Raw genomic sequence first — 11,727 nt, 5'->3', positions numbered from 1 at the left:
CAGGGACGTCTGGGTGGATTTTTCAAATTCAGCGCCTTTAGCCAGCTCCGGAGATCCTCGTATTTCAATGGAGGGGGGAACAAATTAAATGCTGGTCCACAGCACTCAGATCTCTGCTTTCCATGTTCAAAACATCGTTCTGAAAGTGATAGTTTCCTCTTCTTCCAGTTGTTGTGGCACCTACAAACTGAACAATTAATGCTGCTCATGTTCGGACACTTCTAGTGTACTGTGTTCCCATGTAGATAATCAATGACGCAGTGGCAAACCGGAAGTTGCTTGACAAAATGGCGCCACCCACCCTGACTTCCTGAACAAGGTGAATAGCCACTGAGCAGACTGGCTCCCTGTCGCTTGCTGATGACATCATCATTAAGCGCAAAACATGATTGGCCGGTGGACGCAGGGAGCATTGTGGGTAGTGTAGTTCAGGTTCACTTTGGACGTTACAGTGCCTTGTCCACTCGACACAAAAACAAAACACACTAATTTTAACGCTATTTTATTTCTTTGCAGTTGTAATTTAATTGCCAAGACTCGGTGGGGGAGAGGAGCTCTCATGGAGCAGCTGTGTGTACAGAGGGAAGGACTTTTCTTCACGTTTCGACACTGTTTTGGATTTTAAAAAAGGACGCTTTATGTGGATTATTTATTCAGATGAATCCCACTGAAACTAACAGGTAAGAATTTATATTTACTACGTGTATTTTACTCTGCCAATCAATGCATTAATGAATGTATTTCGGTTGTTTAAGCTGCAGGGTTGAAAGTGTGTGAAAAAAGCAGCAGCTTTTAGTTCGTAGATGACGGTGTATCTAATACAGAGATAAACTGTGACTTCTAATACTGTGTTTTACTGCTTTTGAAAGATGATGACAGTGTTTGGGGTTTTATTTTTTGTTTATTCATTTTTCATGTGTTCTTTGTGTTTGTGATCCTTGAATTTACCCAGCAGCCCCTGCGGTGCTTAAAGTGAAACCGGAAACCGACAGTGTAATCTGATGTGGCCACGTCCAATTCAATACTAATAGTTATCAGTTATCTGTAATAAAGATAAAATTTTTTAGCAGTTTATCATCATAAAAGATAACTTTTCAGTTATCAGATTAATTAACTTTCTGGTTAGCTGTGCGCGTACACACACACACACACACACACACACACACCCACCCGCACACACACACGCACTCACACAGACACAGCGTCTGCAACAGGTTTTACAGCCGTGGGGTCATGTTTCCGCGAGCGGCTCTATGCGTGGGTATTTGACCGTCTTGCTGCAAAGACTTACAGCCGAGAGAGACGGGTATTTGTTCCCCTTCTTTAATTTACGAATTAAAAAACAGAAAAGGAAACGTAATAATTTAAGAATTAAAGATATTAAAGGGTCATTAAATAATAGACAGTGATTTATGTTTAATTATTTCAGAATTAGTTAATTCTTTAATACATTAAAAAGATCTAGGTATTTTTAATCGTTCTTTAATTCATGAAATAAAATGACATTAAAATATTAGACCCTGGGTGGGAGGGGAGGTATGGCTTGGAGGCGGTGCTTGGCCGGGGTTAGGGGAGGAGCTTGGGGGTGGGGCTAGGGGAGGAGCCAGGGGCGGAACTAGGGGAGGAGCTGGGGGCGGGGCTTAGGGGCGGGGCATACTGACGTCATCGACTCTGATTGGATGTGACGTCATAAGGGGCGGGGGCTCGGAGGCGGGATCAGGGGCGGGGCTTAGGGGCGGGGCATAATGACGTCATCGATTATGATTGGCTGTGACGTCATAAGGGGCGGGGCTTGGAGGCGGGACTAGGGGAGGGGCTTAGGGGCGGGACATAGTGACGTCATCGATTCTGATTGGCTATGACGTCATAGAGGGGGCGGGGCTTAGTGACGTGGCCGATTTTGATTGGCAGCTGTCACTTTTTTGACGAAAGGTGGGTCAGTTTTCTCTCTGATAACATTTATTTATGCAGAAAACATGACCAGCTTGACAGTGTTTAGCAGTTTTTTTACATCATGCCATCCTCAAAAAGAGAGTTTGGTGCATTTGGGTGGAAGAAGAAGAAAAAAAAAAAAAAGTTAATATTTGTGCGTCGCAGATCAGCTGTTTTTAGCGAGGAGACACACAGTGGCACAGAGTTTTAAAGAAAAAAAAAAAGTGTAAAAATGTATTTGTAAAACCATAGCTCTGAGCATCACCATGCTTTGAGAGACAACTGTATTACAACTCGGCTCTGTGCTTGCAGCTTGCTGAAAGTGGGCTAAGTGGGCAGTTCAACCGAACGCCAACCTCCCCCTACTCACGTGCTGCGATCGACCCACAATACAAAAACAATAGTAATGCACAGTGACTAGGAGAAGTAACTTTAATCTGATTACTGATTTGGAAAGATTAACGCATTAGATTGCTCATTACTGAAAAAAAAAAAAAAGAAGTCCGATTAGAGTAATGCATTACCGGCATCACTGGTTATCATCACAATATTAGATGTCATCTTGAAATTGACCTTGGTCTACATGTAGGATCATATCAAAAACAATTTAGTTGAATTGCTGATGTCCTAAAATGGTTTCATGTGCATTTTTACTACTCTGTGAAACAAATTATTACTGTAGTATGTTTTTTCTAGTTTTGGCAGCCATGTTGGCCGCCATAAAACTTTGCCACATATACCGAGTCCCATTAGGTTGACATCAGCATCTCCTAGTGGCGCTGTGACTTTCCCAAGTCTTGAGCGTACAGGTGCTTTGACATTAAAATGTCTTTATTGTGAATCGCACATTGAAGAAAATGTCAACAGTCATGTTACACTTAACTTACTGCCTGCAGCAACAGAAACCGGCCGAGTTTAGAAGACACTCTTCTGGTTTTAGAAAGCAATGACAACAAGGTCTGAAACAGTTGGCACCTCAGGCGTATACAAATGCTCTATGTACACGTACATGTATACACACACACACACACACTGCATAACATCACAGTGAGGAAATCCCGCCTCCTCAGGTTCCTAACTGGGACTTGCTGGATGACTGACAGTTGTGTCCTGCAATAGCTTTGCGTGTCCAGTAGGTCAGGCAATTTGTTGTAACAATAGGGCACTGCAGTCTCGTTTGAACCCTGCGTGATATCACGGGATTTGACCACTTATGGGGACCTCTGCTGCCTTTGTGCAAAATATACACACAGCATAACTTCACATGGAAAAATGGTGTATTGTGTTGTTTTCAACTACAATCACCGAAGCAGTCGCAAAAAATTTTTTTTTTTGCGGTTATCATTGCAGAAGGGAAGACAAAGTGAGTGGGAGGCATCGTGTTGGTAAGTGTTAGCCTATGCAGCTAACCAGAATAGCTGCGTTCTCTCGTCTGCAAAACCGCCTCGACATGTTTGTGTTGTCCACTTTCCCACTGTATTGTCACTTTTTCTTTGTATTTTCACTGTTTGTATGTAATTTGCCCAAAAACGCAGAAAATGCTGTGTTTTTTCCCCAGAAGTAGAGAAATTATGTCAACTGTTTGTTGTGATTTGGCGCTATATAAAAAAATTGATTGATTGATTGATTGATATGCATCATATTTTACCCCTTTAGCGTCCACCCTAGAGCGAGACTGTGGTGCCCTATATCACTGTTAGTTATGTGAAATGAAGCACAGAAATGTGATTTAAGAAGTAGGCCATCATCACTGGATACCCCGAGTTCTGTTTTGAACGTGCGCTCCCCTCGCCATGTGTGTACTCATGCAAAGCTCGACAGCCAGTTAAGATTCAGATTCCTCTTCAATTTGCACCATGTGTGCGTGCGTTTCACAGCAGAACAAAACTATCTGCATGACCACACGGAGCAGACAACTAGGGATGGGTATTGATAAGATTTTATCGATAGATGCCATTATCGATTCTGCTTATCGATCCGATTCCCTTATCAATACCTCTTGTGAATTTTGTACTAAAAGTAGGCTTTACAGGTTTTCTATGTATTTCACTGAGTCTTAAAGTAAATAAATATGAAAGTGGTCACTGTATCCTTGATCTCTGGACATAAATAAAAATAAAACAGTGTTTCGCTTTGAAGTTATTAATTCCGAGTGGATTCTATCGTTCTAACTTGACTCGGCAGAGAGCCGCACAGCGTTTGGAGCTGTGTGAACAGAACGAAGGACGATTCTTGTTTCTTTCTTGCAACAAGACAGGAGTCCCAGTTAGTAACCTTAAGCCGCACAAAAGTGACTCACAATTTCACATATTCAGGGATGAAAGTGGTGAAAAACAAAAAAAAAGCTGAAACCCAAAATTACTCCCAACACCACGTGCACGAAAATGTTTGAATTCTAGAAGCTCTGAATTGCAATCTGGGGCTATTCCAGACAATAAACTGCAGTGAGTGCAGCATCCATTTTGGTGAGAAAAAAAACTTTCCTTATTCAAATTAATTCCAGTAGTCCAGTAACTGCTTAATGCTAACTTTAAAATTGAAAATGCCACAGACATGCTAACGTGTTAGCATCATCGCATTTTTAAGTTATAAAATACATCTATCAACTGTTTAAGAAAACCATAACAGGTTGGTTTAACATAAAAAAAGGTAAATAATACTGACAGCCACATGCTCTTTAGGGTTTTAACGGGGGAAAGCGAAAGAAAAAAATTAATCAACGAAGCAATGATCGAAGCAGTGCTTTGATTGGTTCAAGGTTCAAAGCAAAGCTGCGCTGCAGAAAAGTTGATTACAGACCCGCTGCAGGGTCTGTAATTAATGTAGAGAAATTATAATTTTCCTGACAAACACCCCCAAAAACAACAGCCACTCTGAAGGACCGATAAGGGAATCGTTAAGTAAAAAGGTTATTGATGACGGTGGATCGAATCATTTCTTAACGATACCCAAAAGGAACCGGTTCTTGATACCCATCCCTACTCCCAACTCTTCTGTACTTTGCTGCACGGTGAAACGTCTGATAAGACCGATTATTAAGTTGTGCACATATCATTCATCACAGAACCTACTGTGGACAAACTGGATCTGCATAAATTACCGACCACTTCCCATTTAACTCAAAATGGGAGCCTTGCTACTGTAAAATGTGTAAAAAAAAGATTATAATCTTGCCTGGGCTGTAGAGGATTAACAGAGAGCGTTCACTCTGTCACTATATACAAGAATCAACAAGTGTGCAGAGCACTCACTCTGAAAAAACAAGGCACTTACATTCCAAGTTTTTAACTAGTTTAAAATTATTAACTCAACTTTCAATACAGTACAGAACTGGTCAGTGAAAACACAATGTTGGATCTGTACACTGACCAAAAGACTTATTGGGTCAAGGACCATGAAGACTTAATGGGATAAAATTTTCATCACTAAGAATATGTTTTGAACAGTTGTACACCATAGGGCAGATCTAACAGAAATAAATGTGTGAACATGTGCATTTTTCAGCTTGCACATCAACATACACAGCATTTCCTACCACACACTGTTGTTTTAGGCTCCCTGTAGTGAAGCTCACATGGAGGCCGGGTATCATAGAAACATATAAAAAGAGAAACAGCCACTTGGGGCCCCTGACTTTCAGCCCAGGTGAGCGCACGCATTAATCCTCCCCTGGATGTGGGGATCCTACAAATTTTCTGGATATTGCTGCCAAACTTTCCTGTAACTTTAATAAAATGAATAAAAGCAGGTATTTTTATATCATTAAAGACTCCCTGTGGTGATGCACATGCTGACAAGCCGCCCTGAATTCAGGAAAGAGCTGTGAGTTGTGTCACGCTTTCTATACTTTTACGGTCACTCTTCAAAAGGACATTTTGCACATTACATGGCTCTTCTCCTTGAAGCTACTGTGGGGGTTTTTTCCCCCTCTTCTTTTTAGTGATAGCTGCCAAAGAATTTACACACAACTTCAGCTATGATGCACAGATTTCAGCTATGCAAAGCTCACTGTCCGATTTGTTTATACAGTAGTGTTCAGAATAATAGTAGTGCTATGTGACTAAAAAGATTAATCCAGGTTTTGAGTATATTTCTTATTGTTACATGGGAAACAAGGTACCAGTAGATTCAGTAGAGTCTCACAAATCCAACAAGACCAAGCATTCATGATATGCACACTCTTAAGGCTATGAAATTGGGCTACAAACTCAAAACTATTATGTTCAAACTGCTTTTTTAGCAATCTTGTGAATCACTAAACTAGTATTTAGTTGTATAACCACAGTTTTTCATGATTTCTTCACATCTGCGAGGCATTAATTTTGTTGGTTTGGAACCAAGATTTTGCTCGTTTACTAGTGTGCTTTGGTCAGTGTCTTGTTGAAACACCCATTTCAAGGGCGCGTCCTCTTTAGCATAAGGCAACATGACCTCTTCAAGTATTTTGACATATCCAAACTGATCCATGATACCTGGTATGCGATATATAGGCCCAACACCATAGTAGGAGAAACATGCCCATATCATGATGCTTGCACCACCATGCTTCACTGTCTTCACTGTGAACTGTGGCTTGAATTCAGAGTTTGGGGGTCGTCTCACAAACTGTCTGCAACTTTTGGACCCAAAAAGAACAATTTTACTGTCATCAGTCCACAAAATATTCCTCCATTTCTCTTTAGGCCAGTTGATGTGTTCTTTGGCAAATTGTAACCTGTTCTGCACGTCTTTTATTTAACAGAGGGACTTTGCGGGGGATTCTTGCAAATAAATTAGCTTCACACAGGTGTCTTCTAACTGTCACAGCACTTACAGGTAACTCCAGACTGTCTTTGATCATCCTGGAGCTGATCAGTGGGTGAGCCTTTGCCATTCTGGTTATTCTTCTATCCATTTTGATGGTTGTTTTCTGTTTTCTTCCACGCATCTCTTTTTTTTTTTTTTGTCGATTTTAAAGCATTGGAGATCATTGTAGATGAACAGCCTATAATTTTTTGCACCTGCGTATATGTTTTCCCCTCTCCAATCAACTTTTTAATCAAACTATGCTGTTCTTCTGAACAATGTCTTGAACATCCCATTTTCCTCAGGCTTTCAAAGAGAAAAGCATGTTCAACAGGTGCTGGCTTCATCCTTAAATAGGGGACACCTGATTCACACCTGTTTGTTACACAAAATTGACAAACTCACTGACTGAATGCCACACTACTATTATTGTGAACACCCCCTTTTGTACTTTTTTTACTAATAGCCCAATTTCATAGCCTTAAGAGTGTGCATATCATGAATGCTTGGTCTTGTTGGATTTGTGAGAATCTACTGGTACCTTGTTTCCCATATAACAATAAGAAATATACTCAAAACCTGGATTAATCTTTTTAGTCACATAGCACTACTATTATTCTGAACACTACTGTATACCTCAAACAGAACATCTGCTTTCGGAACATTGCCATATACTGCGAACCAGCCCGTACATACTGTACCTGAAACATTAAAAAAAAAACAACAAAAAAAACTGTAAAGACCAAAAATCAATCACCATGATCTCCAGCATCTCCAGCATCTGGGGACAAACAGGGCCTCGATTCAAAGCAGGACAGAGATGGTCAAAACATCCCTGTGAACCTTATCATGGCACAAGCCAATATAAACAAAAATGATAAGACATGCAGAAAACACACCATTTACTCCTACTAGGCACTCCATTCTTGCACCGCTGTCGTACAGAGTCAAAGATGATCCTTGGTATAAAAATGGTCAAATCCCTCTGCTGCGTCTCTTCACTCCAGTGCTCAGGACACACTGTTCAGTTTGAACAGCCCTGCTTATGTAAGGGCTGCTACCAGCCACTGCCTTCTCTGCAAACTCCTTCCTTTGGCTCAGACTTATTTTTGCTAGTTAACACATGGATGTGCACACACACACACACCTGGCTACCTACCTGACTTGCACATTCATCAAACGCTCATTTTCACATCAACTCTGAAACGACTGTTTCTGATGCCTAAAGGCTTATAGGCTGGTCGGCCTGGAATTCTGGCACTGAAAACTGTGTGCAAGTGTCAAGTCATTTCAAAATAAAAACAGACAGCCATGCATGAACTCAAATAGATTACTTCAGCAAATATTTCCCCTCCCTGAGAAATTGTGCACACTGCCAACTGTGGCATGGGAAGCTGCATCAAAGCCCAACAGCAACACATATTAATACTGCTGGCATGCAAGGCAGTGGAGGTATAGAGTCTGTCATGGAGGCAGGACTCACACCAGTGAGCAACCGTGACCAACCGGATTACAAACAGCAAACAGATCATTAGTGGCCTTGGACAAACAATGTGCTCGGTTTGTATTCTGTTAACAGCCAACAACAAGCTGTGAAGAAACCATGAGGAAAGGAGCTTCATGTTTTTAAAGAGGTGCAGACAAGCGTCAGTGCCACAAGGCAGCGTATGCAGGTAAAAGCTGAATTTGAAGCTGATTTACATTTGGATGAGGCCTTGTTGAGACTGATCTGCAGGGCCAAGCCATTTTCAAAGTGGAAAAATAACATGAGCAAACACAGCTGTTGCAAAGAACTGATGTTTCTTCTTTCTTACTACAACACCAAGCAAAATTAGTGTTGTGGTGTAACAGACCATAGTTTATCCATACAGACTGCCTTTATGGCAAAGGCAGATGACAAAAAGGAGGATGGCTAGACTAATGTAAGGCTAGCTATAATTTCTTTAAAGTGTACTCATTTTTAAATGCTTAAGGCCTCGCTCTCACTGCCTCCAATACGCTTACCGAGTCTGCAGGCTCGGTAAGCGCCGCAGCGGGCCACTCACACCACCCCTGTCTGCTGTGCAGAGCTGTAGCCAACTCCGGCAACAGGTCCAGAGACGACGCTCACTGTTTTGATGCGGAGTGCTCCGGCAGCCCGCAAGGATAGATTTCTTGCGGAAAAATCCACAGAGCTCCGTGGCCACTGAGAGAGGTTTTTATCTTTTAATTTGAGGAAACAAAGCGCGTATGAGAACAGCAGTGATGCTTTAGAATTGCAGTTTACACACATAATGGTGACCAGCAGGAGGTGCTGAAATAAACCTGGCTCCCCAATGCTAAAAGACATTCTAGTGACACACGCTAGGGCATCAGTCTCACGATTAGAGTACCTGCTTCCCATGCCAGGGACTGTAAGTTCAGCCTCAGTGGGGGACAAAGTGATGCAGCTTACACGTGTTATACCACTAGATACTGTGCATATATTTAATCAAAGTACAAGTTGATAAATTCCATACTTTGTGTAGAAATGTTCATATGTATGGTTTAAGCACAAATGTGTGCATACAAATGGTCAATAAATGAGGCCCTTGGACCACGTCCTGACTAAACAAGAAATGGAGACATGCACAGAAACTGCTGAGAGATACACAAGTTTCATATTAAAGTTGTGTTCAAGTTGAATACAGAGTTTTCCCTCAAAGTTGCAGAGCAGGTAGCTGAGTGGATAAGGAGCTAGCATGCCAATATATAGACCTGGGTTTGAATTCCACTCATACTCCCAGTCTGTACCCTTGAATAAGACACCTAATGTACATTGTCTCAGTCCGTCCAGATGTAAATGGATACCAAGCTTGGCTCGGGAACGCAGTGGACTAAGTAGATTGGGCCATACCAACCCAAACTTATACTGTTGAAGACTTTGGAGCTGGTAAAATTGAATTACTTGGATTAAAATGATTGTTTACTGCTAACTCCACCCCCATAATCTGTCGTAAATTAATCAGAATCTGGTGGGCAGGAACACGTTTCCAAAATGACATCACATCATTGCTCATCATTCAAAACAATAAAATAACTTCAAAACTCAACCATAAAATATACTGTAGTTCAAATGATCACTGCAATATGTGAAATTGTACTGCAAGGTTTAGTTTAAGAGCAATACAGTTCCATAACAAACTTCATTAACAAAAGGCACACCAGAGCACAACCATGCAAGCCTAGACATAGATTTTTTTTTTCTCACGATAGTTTTTAGTTCACACAAACAAACATTTTGCAAATAAACTCTAGACACAGCAGGCAACAATCAGGCACGGCAATTACCCCTTCAGCAGATCCATAATATTGAAGAAAGGATGCAGAGGCCTACAGGGTTGAAATGATACATCATGTAAAAAAAAAAAAGAAAAAGAAAAATATATGAAAAATAAGTAGGGATGGGTACTGATACAATTTTATCGATCGATACTATTATTGATTCCGCTTATCGATCCGATTTCTTATTGATTCCCTTGTCAATACCTCTTGTGAATTGTCTGTGTACTAAAAGTAGGCTTTACATGTTTTCTATGTCAACAACATTTTACTGAGTCTTAAAGTAAATAAATATGAAATTGGTCACTGGATCCTTAAATTCTGGACATAATAAACTCTACATGGTGGAGCCTTGATCTTTGCACATAAATAGAAATAAACATAACCTGTAGTTTTTTGTCAAAAGCATCTCCTTTCAGACATTATGGCATTGATGTCTTTCCATACATCTGAGCTGAGCTCTTGCAGCTGGCTGTGCTGGATGTCATTCATAAAGAATGCAGGACGTCTCATTTTGGGAGGGAAAAAAATGTTTTAGTCGATTGTTGTTTAGTGTCTGTATTATAGCATTTGGAAAGAGGTGTCATCTTATTTAAAGCAGAGATTCATTTTGAAGTTATTAATTCTGACCGGACTCTCTCTCGGCAGAGAGCCGCACAGAGTTTGGACGGAGGATGATTCTCGTTTCTTGACTTCAACAAGAGTCCCAGTTAGTGACTTTAATCCACACAAAAGTGACTCACAATTGACATATTTTAATGGCTTTGAGAGGGGTTAAGAAGCAGACTTTCCACTTCTGAAGAGCAGTGAATCAAAGAACCAACGAGCCAGCAGATCGAAGCACTGCTTCATTGGTTCACGCTTCAAAGTGGAGTCGTGCTGCAGAAACAGTTGATTACAGAGCCGCTGCAGGGTCTACAAACAACGTAGAGAAATTATTATTTTCCTGACAAACACCATCAAAAACAACGGCCACTCTGAAGGACCGGTGAGAGAATGATTAAGCAAAAAGGCTACTGATGTCGGTGAATCGAATCAATTCTTAACAATACCCGAAAAGAACTGGTTCTCGATACCGAACCCTAAAAATAAGAATAATCTGCACAGAGTACAATTCCTCCACACACAACCCAGACAATGTGCCTCATGTATGTCTGAAACAGTCAATGTAATTGATTAAATCAACTTAAACAACAGACGGGTTAACAAGCTCTCACACGCACACAGCGGTTGAATGATGCATGATGAAATGTCTGAATTAAACTGGTCAACTTCTGTAAAAGTAAATGAAAAATGGATATCTAAAAACAACAGAATTAATTGATTAATGGATTAGGAAATTAATCAACAGCTATTTTGGTAACAGAATAATCATTTTGAGTCTTTTTTTTTTTTTTTTAACTTATCCAAATTCCAATTTCAGCTTCTTAAATGTGATTATTTGCTGGTTTCATTACTCCTTTCTTACAGTAAACTGAATATTTTTGAGTCAGTACATCTCAAGTCGCACGGCAGGTCTCTCAGATTCTTCCGAAGAAATTTGCAGGTGTACTTTTTGCTGACATCAGATGCAATAAGACAAGTACTGACATGTGTCAGTGACTTTGGACAAGTACAGACAAGAGTGGATTACTTCATTAAGTAATACTTACCCAATTTATTTTGCATTTAACATCAGATGCAGCGAGACACGTACTGACATGTATCAGT

The 11,727-nt window shown here is 40.6% G+C and overlaps 1 long non-coding RNA gene across 1 annotated transcript; it reads left to right on the top strand.

The window, feature by feature from the left end:
* Positions 1-686: 686 nt before the first annotated feature.
* On the top strand, positions 687-9,287 carry LOC117521562. Its single transcript, XR_004563968.1, has 3 exons — positions 687-701; positions 8,460-8,470; positions 9,194-9,287. It is a non-coding gene; the product is annotated as an uncharacterized LOC117521562 (long non-coding RNA).
* The last annotated feature ends 2,440 nt before the right edge of the window (positions 9,288-11,727 follow it).

Source organism: Thalassophryne amazonica, chromosome 12 (assembly GCF_902500255.1).
Source record: "Thalassophryne amazonica chromosome 12, fThaAma1.1, whole genome shotgun sequence".
Taxonomy (NCBI): domain Eukaryota; kingdom Metazoa; phylum Chordata; class Actinopteri; order Batrachoidiformes; family Batrachoididae; genus Thalassophryne; species Thalassophryne amazonica.
This window is presented reverse-complemented; position numbering and strand designations above follow the sequence as displayed.